Raw genomic sequence first — 15,185 nt, 5'->3', positions numbered from 1 at the left:
GGGTGAATTGGGGTGGCTTCGAATATAGCTAGTTTTGAGTTCTTGAAATGTATGAAATTTCTGTGTTGCTTATAAAGAGGCACGAAGGCCTTCTCTTGACCTTGTGGCTTGACAAGCTTAGCTGGCATCATTGGGTTCTGTTAGCTTCTGCATAGCTAATTCCGAGTTCTTCAATTCAGAGCATGGAGTTTCTCTGTATTGCTTCTAGGAAGGTCTCACTTTTTATACACGACCTTCTCTAGCTCCTAGCCAGAATCTTATGTTTAGACGATGCTCGGATACTGATTATTAGGATGTGGCCTTTATCCTTTCCTGGAAAAACTTCCAAAATATCTTTCTTCTAATTAATTACCCATTTTGATGGCAAAAATAGAAGTCCTCTTAAGTCTGTTGGTATAAAAATATTAAAATATATACACACACACAAAAGAAAAGTAGTAACAGTTATTTCTTCTTTTTACCCCCTTTTTAAAACATTTTCTTTTACATTTTTAATTTAATATTTGGAGAAAGAACGCCTACTGAGGCTTCACCGGTAAAGCCGTATGTCTAAACAGTGCTTAATGTACATGTAGCAACGTCCATTATTCAATCTCCACAGTTTCTTGGTGCAGTGTCTTTTGAGAATTACATGATTTCAAGTACTGGTATTATTGCTTTCAGATATTGTGCGTTGGAAGTCAATGATGCTGACGGGTGTCAACGTACAACTCGCTGATGCATGAAGATTTGACTCGTTCCCATTTGCCAACATCTCTTTCATTGCGCGCAAGCAATCTAACCACCTCTCCTGCAATAGCACAATGAAATTAATCTCATTGGCAAAAATAACAAATTAATCTCATGAACAGAATTAATTAATATTAACCATCTTTCACAATTAAATGTGCTGATATGTGCACAATTTTTAAATATTGAGTTCGACGAATCTCAAACTCAAATTAAATAATATGCTCACACTTGAGAGGTTAATAAGTGTATAATTTATAGTATCTTACTTGATTTATGTATTGACAGGATGAACTTTTGTCTTTAAACGAAGAACACTTGAGTGGAATTAAGTCCTGAGTCGCACAGAGAAGCGCTGAGGCTGCGATTGTCGATGGTTTATACTCCAAAAGCTTTAATTCTGGAATTGAAAATTAAAACGACATTAGTCACTATCAAGCTTTTCATTTTTCTTTTTTCTTTTGAAAAGTAGATAATTACCATGTTGCGAATCAAGGATGATATATGAAGCTTGTTGTTTGAGAGCAACGATTAACGAAGAATCATCGATTTCGAAGAGAGGGATGAAGTAATTGAGAAATGAGAAAGGTGTGATGGATCGCATTCTCCGTCCTAGAGCCTCCAGAATGATAGCCTCCATTCCCTGAGTTGAATGTGCATCGAATTCAAAACCCTTTTGCCTCTGTTTTGATGGAAATTATGCATTAATTTTGGCATTCTTAACTTATACAATATTCTAATCATATGATATATAGTGTACCTGTAAATCGGAGATTGAATTTCCTAAATTGCAGTTGCTCATCTTCGAAGCGAGTGATAGGGTTGCAACTACCAGAATGCGAGCAATCCACGACTTTTTTTCCTGGATTAGTATCAAGTTTAATACATTGCTCACTAATACAAAATCAAATAATAGTATAAATATTTACTAGAATTTCTTGTTTTGAGAGGAAGCGGTCGATGTAATTGACAGAGAGGTAGACTACAAATGGATCTAAACCATAACACAGCTGCGCCTGAAAATATATAGAAAAAACACAAATCAATTAAATTTTTACACAAAAAACTAATGAATTTTCTTTTTTTCTGGATAATGAATTTACATTAAAGATTTGCGAGACCGCATGGTGTCAAATAAAGAAACGAAGATCGGAGGATTTGAAGGAGAGAAGACAAGCCATGTGATCTGATTCATTGGCGAAGAGAGCTGAAACGTCATCGTATTGCTGGTCTTCGAAGCTCGCCAATGGATTTTCAAGAGCAAGCTCCATTTTTCCTTTTGGAGGGAGGAGGAAGGGGATATGAATATACAAGTGAAGTTGAGTGCCATTTAAGCAATGCTGAAACAGGGCTGCATTATTTCTGTGTTTTTTTAACCAAGAAAAGAAAAAGAAAAAGAAATAAAGAAATAAAGGGTTTTGAATGAAGATTGTGTGACACGTGTCGTCACACAAATAAAAAAACAATGAAATTTTTTTAGGATTGTCACGTGATTCATAGTAGGCGAGGCAGGGTGGGACATTAGGTTGATTGAGTCGCCTTCTCAATGTGATTAATTACACAAAGATAATGTGACACTTCTAAGCTCATTCACGTGAGTTGTCCATTGAGTAGACTAATTTTCTAAGTATCAATGTCTCATTTATTATCCATTGAGTAAACTAATTTTCCATGTTCTTTATTTCCTAAAATGAACTAGACATTCTATTTGTCCTTCAAGAGTGTGTCCAATGAATCCCTATTTTTGTAGAAAATGGCTTGCACACGAAAAACTAATTTCTAGTAGCTGAATGCAACCGTACTTGTAGGTCGTGTGATTTTTATAAATGTATAGCAATGAGACTTAAACTCAATATTTAGGCCTCATTTAATTCCCATTTTTCTAAGAATAAAAATGAAAAATATAGTTGTTACAGGACCCACACAAGAAATAAAAAGTCAAATATGGTGACATGTTATGATTGATAACGGTCGTATTTTTCATTTTTGTGGCTAAAGAATAGGAATTAAATGGGGGCTTAATATATTTTAATATGATATGATCCATTTGTATAAAAATTAGATGATTAAATAATCTGTATCTATTTTATCTTTAATAGAACAATGAAATGATAAAGATCGTGACGAGTGTTCTTACCATGTGACAAGAGAAAAGTAGCCAACAATATGAAACTTTACTAATTCTTCAACTTTTTGACTGAGGACCTTCCTCATATTGCTCCTGAAGAATGTTAATGACTTTTGTATCGCGTTCTCTTCTACTTGTTCTTTCTTTCCATTTTGGCTTCACAAACATCTACTTTATTGTTCCGAAGGATTCTCTTCTTTTTATTGAGACAAGAAAAAGCCCTTTGCTCATAAGAATCCCACCATAAGTCTACAATCAATAAAAGAAGACTAACAACTTTTACTTTTTTCTTCTCGCTTTTACTTTGCTTTCTTTCCTATTCCCCAATTAAGATAATTGGGACAAAACGTTCTTATCATTTACCACTTTTTGCGTGTATCATCATTATCGGTTCAAATTTGATATTTTCACCCTTAGATCAACCTTTTAATACATAGGGAGGATTTGCAAACGGGTGGTGAGGGATAAGGACATTTTGTTCCAATTATCCTGAGTAATATAATTTATTAAAATTTTCATTTAATGCATAATGCCTTTCAAATTCTTATAAAATTAACCTATTATGAAGATTACCCAGTCTCATTATTTACACTTTATTCTTTTCGAGTTTAATTAATTTGAGATCTATTACAGTTTTAACAATTCGCTTGTGATCAAAATATACCTCATTATCATTGTCCCCCTTACATATTGACTTCATCGTCAATATTTCTTTCATTCAAAAGATCCCATACTCCATCAATGTCTATATCATCACATGAACAAGGAAGTGGAGAAAAGAAACCAAAGAAAGAGAAGCATCGAAAACTGACTTTAACACATAATCACTGTTCTCGAACTAAATTTGCATTCTCTAAGATTGTTTTTTATGCTTAAAATGGCTCAAGTCAAATGGTTTGTAGGATTTAACAACCCTTAGAAGAAGAAAGAAAATAAGCATTTGTGTTTTCTCCTTAAAACTTTAAGAACACTCAAAAACATGAATATGTAAAGAGACCTTTGAAAAACTTTCTCTATGAATGGAATGATTTCAATTGTTGGTGGTGTAATAATTGTGTAGAGGGATGGAATATATCTCATATATATATATTTTCAATCATACAGCACGAAAAGACCTCAAAGGTTCGTGTAAACATACATATTTTCATTAAGCTGTGGTAAAAAATCGAATCGAAAATTTCAAATCTAATGGTCGAAACAAAATCGAGTGATTGCTCCGGCCAAGGTTTTGGCCTCGAGTTATTGAAAGTGAGCACTCGTCCAACGCTAAGCCTGAGAACTCGTCTAGGCCAAAATTTCAACTCCAGTTTTTCTTCTCATTTTGTTTTCGATATTTTCGTACTTACTTTACACACCCATATGGATGAATTATCATTCCAATACACTCATTATTATAAATTGAACAACAAATTACAACAACGGGTGTTCCCACGACGATTTCACCAATTTTGAGAGTTCACGGTCACAAATTTCATTTGGATTTTTTGCAAAGGGAATTCAACTTATGCTTCGTGTGGCTATATTTGGAGCATGACTCTACACCATTTGTAGAGATCTAGAGTACAGTCTTAAGTAAACTTATTAATAAAGTAATATAAAACTTGAGTAAGAGTCGAACACAAGGAGAATATGACACTTCCGTCTAAAGAAGTAAAATTCAGGGAAAAAGGGGGGGTATATTAGAGTTTGTGAGTGAATGTTGTATAGTGATCCTTTATCAAGAAATAGTAAAGGGCAGGCTTGAAATGATAATAAGTGGAGTAAGAAGAAACATTTGCAATGATAATATAAGTGTATGCAGATAGCAGCATCATTATTATTTCTGAGTGAAAGACAATACAATATAGTGGGCCTATTCTATTTGCAGGACACATACTGTAAAAAAATACATCCCATTCTTGGTTTGTGGGCATGCAGCGTGAGAGACTCACCTACTACGAAGTAGAGATTTGAACAAGTCGAGTCGAGATGGTTCGCGAGTCGAAACTTAGGGCTCGAACTTCACTTGAGTAAAAATGATTTCAAGCTTTTTTTATTCGAGCCGAACTAAGCTTTTACTCGATCAAAAAATTTAGGTTTGCCCTGAACTTTTGGCTCGAACCTTATTGGGCTGAGCAAACTCTTTTTTCATAATAAGACACAGGCATCAGCTGATGCCTGCAAGGTCTTCAATTTATTTATTTATTTATTTTAATTCACGGGCTAAAAACTCGAGCTGGCTCCTCAAAATGGGGCTCTGACTTGGACTTTTTCAGGCCGAGCCACAGGTAACCCTAGCCGACGAGCCAAATTAACACCCTATACTACACTTATACAATAGAATAATATTAAGCTCCTATTTGGTTCAACTTAAAAAAGTGTATTAAAATATAATTTAAAGTCGATATTAATTTATTATAACCATATATTTTATGATATCTATAACTTTTTAAACATATGTTACATAAATTTTGAAAAGAACCGATGGAATGTGAGGCTGAAAAATTGATAAAAATTGTGAATCTCATGAAATGTGTAACTAAAGTTGAATTTGAAGAAAAATAAATTATACAAATTGTGGACCAAATATGGACTATTAAATACATCTAGGTCATACATAACTCTTTGCATGTTTAGTATGTTGTACTAATTTTTATTTGAACTCGAAATTGACAAATTTAATGCATTTTTAAAATTTTTAATTATGTTGAGTTCTATTCAATTTACCATATTAAACGAAAGATGGTATCCATTATACACCACCACCAAAAACTGGGCACCGCCACAACAATGCTTCAACCATCACGCACTTATTTTCATCAACGAAATCACTGAAATTCAGCATTGAAAGGAGCATATTTTGACTTTGAGGAGACATCGATTTCAACTTCTTTGAGGAAACTCAAGTCTTCCTTATCATTGGCGACAGCGGCGGCTGTGGTGGTGGTGGTGGTGGTGGAGGTGGAGAAGGTGGGGTGGAGAGAGGAGAGAAGCAAGAGTGAGGTGGAGAATGAATCGGTTCAACATTTTCTAGAGTAGTGAGTTTGACTTGAATCGGAGTTTGTGGTGGTTTTTTGGAATGGATATGGTGGAAGCAGCTGGTGTGGTGATTGTGGTGGGTACGATTACATATTTTAATTTTCGAGATTTGAGTGGTGAGTTTGGCTTGGATCAAAGTTTGGAGTGGTTTTTGGACTTGATATGGTAGAAGTGTGGTGATGTTGATGGTAATAGTGATGGTAACGAGATGGTTGTCAGTTTGAATATGGATTGTAATTTTCAAAATTGTGATTTCTTGTGGTCGTTTGTTAGTTTGGGGAGATTTTTTGTACAACTTTGCTATGCCAACAGAAAGCGTTTGACACTCTTTCTGATATTACACACAGAATAGGGGGAAGGAAAGCATTTTTTATTGACGTAGGTCCCATGCACCATGTGAGTGTTGATCAGGGTTCTGCTAACCCTTTTTGTCAACTCAGCTTAATTATTTTTTATAGGAGGTGGAAGCAGGAATATAAATGCAATGATTTGAAAAGGTGGTGGTGATGACTAAGATGTGGTGGTGGCCAGTGGGAAATGATAGTGAATGGTTTTTGTAAAATAGTATAGTGTGTCAAAAACAATCATTGTAACTTATTAAATGTAGAAAATTACATGTAAAAAAAATTTACAAAACAATAAGATATATAAAATTACATAAACTGTAATAAAAAAAAATATCAGATTTGAAGCCACGCTTGTTTTTTCAAATATTTTCTAATTCACCTTATCTTATTACTTTCCTAAACCTAAGCTAGATACAATTGGTGAATCTTATGTGGTGAACCCCATTTCAGCATAGCCCATAAGTGGTACTTCAAGACAAATTACTTTTTTATAAATATATTTTTAAGATTATTTACAATATAAATTAGAAATTTATTTTCGAAGAATCGAAACAGTTATTCTGTTCAATCTTAGATATTCTCAATTCATTAGAACTTCTGCCCTATAAAAATTAAAAAGAGAGCTCTTCCATGATCAATATCCATCATAGTCGAAATGTGGCCATACGTTTATGAGTTTGTAAAGTGGAGGCCCAATTAGTATGTCCCTTATATAGCATATTTGGGTCACAGAATTACTCTCCAACCATCGAGAGAAGTCAGAAGAGAAAAAAATCATAAGGTGCATAGTTTATAGTAATTCAAAAGTGAGATGTATAATCTAAAAATTCAAGATTCAGGTATATATATAATTAATTAAATATAATAAAATCACAGTTACAAAATTAATAGTCACAGATACATACTTATGTCACAACTTTTTTACTGGTCACATATTGTCAAATTAATTGGTTACGAATTATTTCGATGTCACAAATTAAAAAATTTGTAAGTCATAGATTATTTCGAAGTCACAAATTAAAAATTTTATAGATCACAGTTTATTTCATTGGTCATAAATCAAAAAAATTACAAGTCACGATTTACAATTGATCAGGTATTTTCAAATTTGTTGGTCACAAATTATTAAATTTTAATGTCACAGTTTAATACTTGGTCACATATAACTAATTGGTTCACCGCCACCAACACTATTGCCACCGCCACTTGCGACTACCATCGCCAGCACAACAACCACCACACCACTACCACCACCATCACCATCCGCCACCACAACCGTCAACATCTCTACTTGTACCTCCAACAAATCGCCGCCAGATCCACCATCGTCGCTAGATCCAAAAACTCATAAAATCTCCAAAATGCAGATCGATCAGATCCAAAAGCCCAAATCCCTCCCCCTAAAATGCAAATTAATCCACTACACCACTGCCACCACTGTCACACTACCACACAATCGTTTTCGTCCATAGATCCGCCTCCGCCACAACAACCACTGCCAACAACAACAAAAATGATCACCTCTACACAACCGTCGCTTGTACCACACAGCCTTTGCCTTTACATCAGATAACCACCCACAAATTAGAATATCTACACGACCACAGCTTTATCAAACAATGAAACCCCAAACCGTTGCCTGTACAGCAGATAACTACCCACTGATCAGAATACCTACACCACCACCGCCTTAACAAACACTGAAATCCCATACATGGGCTAACCTACTGGCTTCAACTCGGAATCATGAACTGGTATTGCTTGAGATAGGCATATTGGATAGAAGAAACACCACATCCACATTGTCACCATACCCAAAAGAACATCCACGTCGTTGTCGCTACAGCGACGACCGTAGCATGCAAAGAAGCATTCACAACGTCATCGTTGCGATGATGACTGGAGCGCAGAGTCGCGCCCAGCGCCACCACTTTAGTAGCGTTGATGCTCTGCATTCGGAATAGCTCGTTAGAGCTCAACTCATGGTGGTGTATCGATCGTCGACGCTTTAAGTTGGCACTCTATCGTTCGACTAATGACAGAGAGCATAAAGATGGCAAAGGAGAGAGCGAAGAAAGATAGAGAGAGATTTAGGTTTTGCACCTGATTTGTGAATAATAATCTTTTAAGACCTGCAATTGTGTAATTTCCAAAAGTCAGAATGCATCCGTTACGAAGTTTTAAGGTTTCCAAAGTCTTGGGAACATTGACACAAATAGAATAAGAATTAGACATCTTATAAGCAGTATTCTTTTAAGAGCTTTTAGATGTTCACCTGTACTTTTTAGAGAGAGAGAGAGAGAGAGAGAGAGAACATTATTTTTTGATCGAGTGTTGGAATGAAATGAATTCATTTGAAAAAGTTTCATCCTCTACCTTCAAGTCTTGAAATTATGTATTTTAAAATATAGTATTTCGCTTTAAATTACCAGCATTATGAAGTTTTTATTTTGCCACCTCTCCTTAACTCTTTCTGTCATTTGACAAAATATATAAATAACTTATTATTTGTCAAACTTCATTTTAAATTATACATTTCAATGGACGCACAAGATTATTTACTTATTCACAACTCATTTATACCAATTTATAAATGAATCTGTTTGGAAATTATTCCCAAATGGAGACTAAAATGTCCATGCTCTTTACTCCATGATCATATTAATTAAATTTTTATGAATATTCTATGTTATTATTGATCTTAGGTCTTAGGTCGTGAAATATTTTTATTGGAAAAAAACATAAGTCAAATATTAAGCCCTTGTTTGAGCCCCATTTTGAGAGAAAAATGAATTTACAAATAGTGTATTGATAGGAAATGTGTTGTTAAAAAAGAAGAAAAAGTTTTAGATTTGCGTGTTATATTATTTTATTGAAGAATGTGTGGTTGAAATAATGTCAAAACACTATTGAAAAATACATTTTTCCTAAAGAATGAGGCTCAAACAAGGGCTAAGTATGCACCAAATTAATTTTCAACCAATAAGTTTAAAAATACGAAAGTCAGGCTTTAATTCTAAAAAATAATATTCTCAAATTAAATTTATCTACTCACACCCACCACACCAAACAATTGTTCTCCACTAGGGATGATAGTGGGGCTGCCCTACCTCGCCTCATCCAAAGCTCGTCCCACCTTAGATGAGGCGAGGCAAGACGCAATGTGGGGGATAGGGCGGTAGCTTGCCCCATTTATTTATTTTTATTTATTTTTTTTTTTTTTACATTTTCAAAATTTCAAGTTATACTATTATGAGAGAATAAAAAATAAATTCTTTTAATTTAATCAAAAGAGTTTGATAGTTGGTACGTGTTCAAAAATCCTAATTTTTCGCACATTTCTTGGAAGTTTTGAACTTTGCCAGATTGCTTGGCATTGATCTTGCAACAATCAAGGGCTTGGTTCAAAAATTTTCATGAATCTTTTAATAACAAAATTTAGAAAGTCTATTAAATGGGTTGACATTATTTTATGAATCTTTTAATAAATTTTCAGAATTTTTTATTTTTTTCTCTTCACGGGATAGGTTCGGGGCGGCCCGCCCCGCCAACCTGTTCGGGGCAGGTTTTTGTCCCCATTTGGGGTGGGGCTTTATCGGGGCGGGGCGGGGATCACTATTCTCCACCCCACACCCACCCTTGTGCACCCGCTCGTGGCCATCCTTTCTTACAAATATTGGCATCTACCCGTCGATGACTTCGTTAGTGGCGAACTGATCAGCACTCAATGGAGAATAAACATCACCCACTCAGATAGTAGAGATAGAGGGAAAAACATAGCCACCATTGGAGAACATCGACTAATAATCACCAACTGACCATATTCTTCATCCGCGACTCAATACTGCTGGTATAATTTAAAACAATTTTTTTGAAAAACAATCCCTAGTGTAATTCGCAAAGTGCTTATTGGAGCAAAATAACTTCAATTTTCATTTTCAAAATCTGGTTAATTGAATTTATCACTAGTTAGGATAACTGAATTCCGAGAAATCAATGGCATGACAAAATCTCTTGGATTTATGATGTGTGACCTAAGCATTTTGACATATGGCTTGTAACCAAATCAAAAGGGTTGTGACCAAATCTCTTGGATTTGTGATATATGACCAGAACCAATGGTCTACCTGTGACATGTGACCTATGTACTTAACATGTGACCCATGATCCGATTTAATGGCATGTGAAGTAATCTCTTGGGTCTGTAACCAAATCTTTTGAATCTGTAACCTATGCATTTTGACATGCACCCTGTTATATGTGACAATGACATAATCCAATGATAGGTGACCAAATCTCTTGAATTTGTGAGCTAATTCAATGACCTATGACCAAATCTATTGAATAGGTGACCTGTGGCCTGTGTAGTTTGACAAGTCACAGATTTAAAAGATTTGATCATAGAAACTCTATCGGCTGGGAATGTAAACCCACCATCCACAACTCCAACTACGGTCGAAACTCAATCAGTTAGCCAGACCACCACCATTACCCCTATCTTGAAAATGCTCCCTATTGCTGAAACTCAAACGGCTGAGAAGGCAACCGACCCTACCACCAACACAATCTCCATAATTCAACCTACTATTGAAACTCAAACGGATGGGCAGGCAACCAATCATGTAGTATTTTCATCATTATGATTGAGATAAGATGGATTAAAATTAACTAAATTAATAAGGAGATAATAGTAAAAATTAAATAAGGTGATATTTCTGATTTTATGTTTGTATATAATTTCTAAAAATGAATATCGATTTTTTTAATATTTAAATTTGTCTGATAAAATTATTCAATATTAGAAATTTAAATTAGGAAAAATACATATTTTTATTGGAAAAAAGAAACCAAACATATTTTCTTAAAAATCATATAATTCCTCTATATCCTTTCACCCTCCTTGAGCACTATCACATCAAGAAAAGTTTGTTTTTATTTTAAAACTATAATTGACTTGGTGCAAAATTTACATTTCATCCGTTCTTTTTCTTATTTACATAGTTTTTCAAATGATTTTAGGTTTGTGAATCGGATAACTAGAGTAATGTTTACCCTTTTCAAGGCTGGGCCTAAGCCAAAGCCAAATAAGCAATGGCTTAGGGCCTCACATCTAATTAATGGGGGCCTCCAAATGAAAACCATGGTAAAAGCTTAATTAAATTAGTATAAAATTAAAAGAGGGATTAATTAAAATTTTATTTAACAATATAGATGATTAATTACGAACTATCAAACAAGTCTAATATTATTATGGTAATATGATTTAATTTGAAAAGCAATATTACACATTCAGTAGTTTACTTTAATAAATTATAACTTAAATTTGACTTATCCAAACTAAATTTTTCATGAGTCAATAATCTCCATAATACGATTTATCAAAAATAACTTGAATTTGCTACTTTATCTTTTGAATCATCCCAAGTTTTTGTTTAAGATGTAAATATATTTATTTAAATATTTTTACACACAAAAATTTTTTTTACGTTCAAAGGTCTCATAATAATGAATCGTCTAGGGCCTCAAAATTCTAAGGACCGACCTTGACCCTTTTCTGAACTTGTAATCATATTTGCTGGTTTGACTGCATCAGATCAAGTCTTAGAATTGCATCCGACCTTTGAGAAATTGTGTTGATTACATTTATTTGATCAAATCGGTTCTATCAAACTATTGTCAGAGAACTGACCTTATTTATGCAATAATAGATTTTAAACTCTCTTGAAAACCTATCACATCACATCTCGTAGGATCAAGTTGCTTAAATCGTTAGCTCTAAGGATCATGCTACTTGTACATTGTCTTTTACATCATTTTTGATATTATTTCACGTGGCGATATATGATTGGACAATTTGTTGAACTCAACACACTTTTTCGCCAAATATATTTTGGGTTTGTAAAGGATGACAAACTCTATGTAATCTATATAATGTACAAGAAGCAATAATCACGCTAAACGCTAATTGAAAGTCGTCAATTTTCATCTAAAACCCCATTTGGTACCCCTTTTTTTCAAAATGCATTTTTCTCTCTCTTTATTTCAACCGCACATTCTTTATTAAAATAATATTATACGTAAATAAAAAAAAATTCCTTATTTTTGAACCATACATTTTCCATTAATTTACTATTCAAAAATACATTTTTACATAAAAACATCTCCCAAACACCCTCTAAAACTTAATTTATTTTACTACCGTCGTAAGGTAAGGCAATTAATTGTTAGTTATTGTCCAGGCTCTTGCATTATGGCGCGGAGACTTAGGATTTAGAGGATATCAGACTTGTTCAAACCTTTAAACGAAAATAAGCGAGAAGAATTAGTCATCCCCATTATTAGAAAAATAAACATAAATCTACATGCACAAACTTAATATTCCACACGGTCTCTTACTCGGTTAACGCGTTCCAACTCAACCATATATATATGCATGTCGGCTCTCTAAATTCACCATCATTTTCATTGTGATCCAGAATCTCGACCACTAGTTAATTTTTGTTTCAATTCAGTTTAATCATTCACACGTACACTGTACACATGGCTGCCACCGCCGCCACTCGCGCCGAACGGCTGCCACGTTTGATTCCTAAGAGAGGACAGGTTCTTAGGAATGTTGTAAAAACTGTATTTGCGTGTTTCCGTTTTAGGCAAAGGAAACGACGTTATTCTGAAAAATCATCGGTGGTATATGCATCTTCTTGTTGATTGAACCGGAAATGACTGGAAGTAAGTGCTATAGAGAAATCGACCGGCCGGTTTCTGTCTCCTCCTCTCTTTAATAAAATTTAAAGAGACTTCAATGTGATAATGTGTTGTAATTTATAGGTAGACTTTATAGCTGGAATGAAATTGATACATCATGTAATAGTTTTATCTGATCACATGAGAATGATAATGATGTTTTTAAGAATTGGATAGAAAATACTTCTCTATTAATAAAATTAGAAACAAATTGATCAATTATATTAAGGATATTCTCTTAAAAAATCACAGCAGCATAGGCTTTTACAGTGTCTGCATCATGCGTTGTGAATCAGTTCTCTAAACATACAAAAATACTAGAAACATAAATGATTCCCGTACAAAATTGTAACAAGGCAACGCTTGTGAAGCAAAAACAAAAATCTTGCAACAAATTATAAATTCCACTGAACTATGTATATTTTGATGTGTTCTAGACAAGTAAAAATGTTATGCAGGCCCTTCTTCACGGGGCCATGAGTCATTCAATCGTATACGAAAGCGACTCTGCCATGCATTACGTCGTAATCTGGATCAAGCTTCCGCTGCCAACCCTACAAATAAAAGCGATTAAAAAAAGGAAGAATTACTACAATCCCACAACAGAATTTGTTTATTCTTCAAATAGAGAGATGTTATGTTATGCATAAAATCAGGACATAGTAGCTCCTTCAACATATAGACAAAAGGTGGTGAAGCGGCAAGATAGAACAGGCATTAGATTTGCGAAGGATTAAGCTCTAATCCCAAATTCGAAAGCAATGACAGAAAAATGGAAATCAGAAACACGAAAAGCACGCACAGAGGTTTGAATGGTTTACTCTCAATGCGTGAGTGTAGTGTATCACTATATTGAAAAAGTGTACAGATCCCACGTGTCTCGTCACAAAAATGACTATCCTCTAAAATCCTTAATATAAATATATGGTAAGAATATTATGTAACTTAATATACGTATGGACTACATAATATAACATGTGATCCACATTCAAGAAATCGATGAAATGTGAAAATACTATTTGCTGTGTTCAAGAACTAACCTCGTGACTGAACAAAAAATTTTCTTTCCATGAATATTGTGAATCACATATGTACCACAATTACTAAAATTTTATGAAAAGACTACCTCAAGAACCAGAACTGTCACCATCACTGTGCAAACATTGCCATCAATGTTTACTTTATGATGCCTAGCTTGCTCAAGCAATTGCTGCACGCACTCAGCAGGATGGACCAAATCACCTTCTGCAGTCCCCCAAAAATCAAATGACTCTTTCACTTCCTGTTAAAGCAAAGAAATCAATGAAAACCACAAAATTTGTCAAAGACCATAGTAAAATTGCAAGGCAGAAATGACTCCTATAGTCGACTCCAACTGCATCTTTTACAATCTTTATCTATTTCAAAAATAAGTGGTTGTGTATGAAATTCACCTGAATGAAGGCCTTTGGCTTTGGGCAGCTCTGTTTCTTTGACAATCTTAGTGTGCACTCTGCTGCAGTTTGGCCATCTCTACTAGCAATGGCCTTAAAGAAGTCTACTAAATTCATCCTATCATTCTTAGAAAGTTCAGCTATCGTGCCTACATCAAGGAATACGACCTGAGGCTTTGATTTGAAGAGCCGCTTACAAGAAGGCATGCTCTGGGATCCACGAACAAGGATATTACCAGGATGCATGTCAGCATGAATGAAATTGTCTACCTGCCAAGGAAAAGAAGAAAAACATCTCAGAAAACAGGCCAATCCATAGTTTTTCATAGGTATATCATTATCTCATTCTAGAAGAGGTATTCATTTTAACTTATTGGTCAAACAGTATGAGTATGAGGCGGTAATGACTCCTAAAATGCTAACTACTTAATGCAAAAGCATTGGAAATGATCTCCACGTAGCATTAGCAAGTAAGCAAAGCCAAGATTGAGCATTAAGCATTTTGTTCACATAAGTTAAATGCTTAACCCCTAATAATATCTTTATCCTTGTACTGTGAAATTGTTGGAGGAAAGATGGGTTTACTAACTTGGATTAGCTAAGGCTTTTAAGAGGACAACACTAATAGGAAGAACGAAGTGAAAAAAGGAAACTTGTATTTCTCAAATTCAAGACTTTACACACTTTTTGGCTTGTTACAAAATGGAGGGCACTACCCCTTTATATAGTGTTTACAAGAAGATTCTAGTCCACACATTTTCTAGAGACACCTAGACCACATATCAA

The 15,185-nt window shown here is 34.4% G+C and overlaps 1 pseudogene; it reads right to left on the bottom strand.

Annotated features, from left to right (window-relative positions):
* Positions 1–13,187: 13,187 nt before the first annotated feature.
* The window catches only part of LOC111368240, an 18,592-nt pseudogene continuing 16,594 nt past the window's right edge, over positions 13,188–15,185 (bottom strand).

Source organism: Olea europaea, chromosome 19 (genome assembly GCF_002742605.1).
Source record: "Olea europaea var. sylvestris chromosome 19, O_europaea_v1, whole genome shotgun sequence".
NCBI lineage: Eukaryota > Viridiplantae > Streptophyta > Magnoliopsida > Lamiales > Oleaceae > Olea > Olea europaea.
Note: the sequence above shows the minus strand (reverse complement) of the source record. Positions and strands in the feature narration are given on the sequence as shown.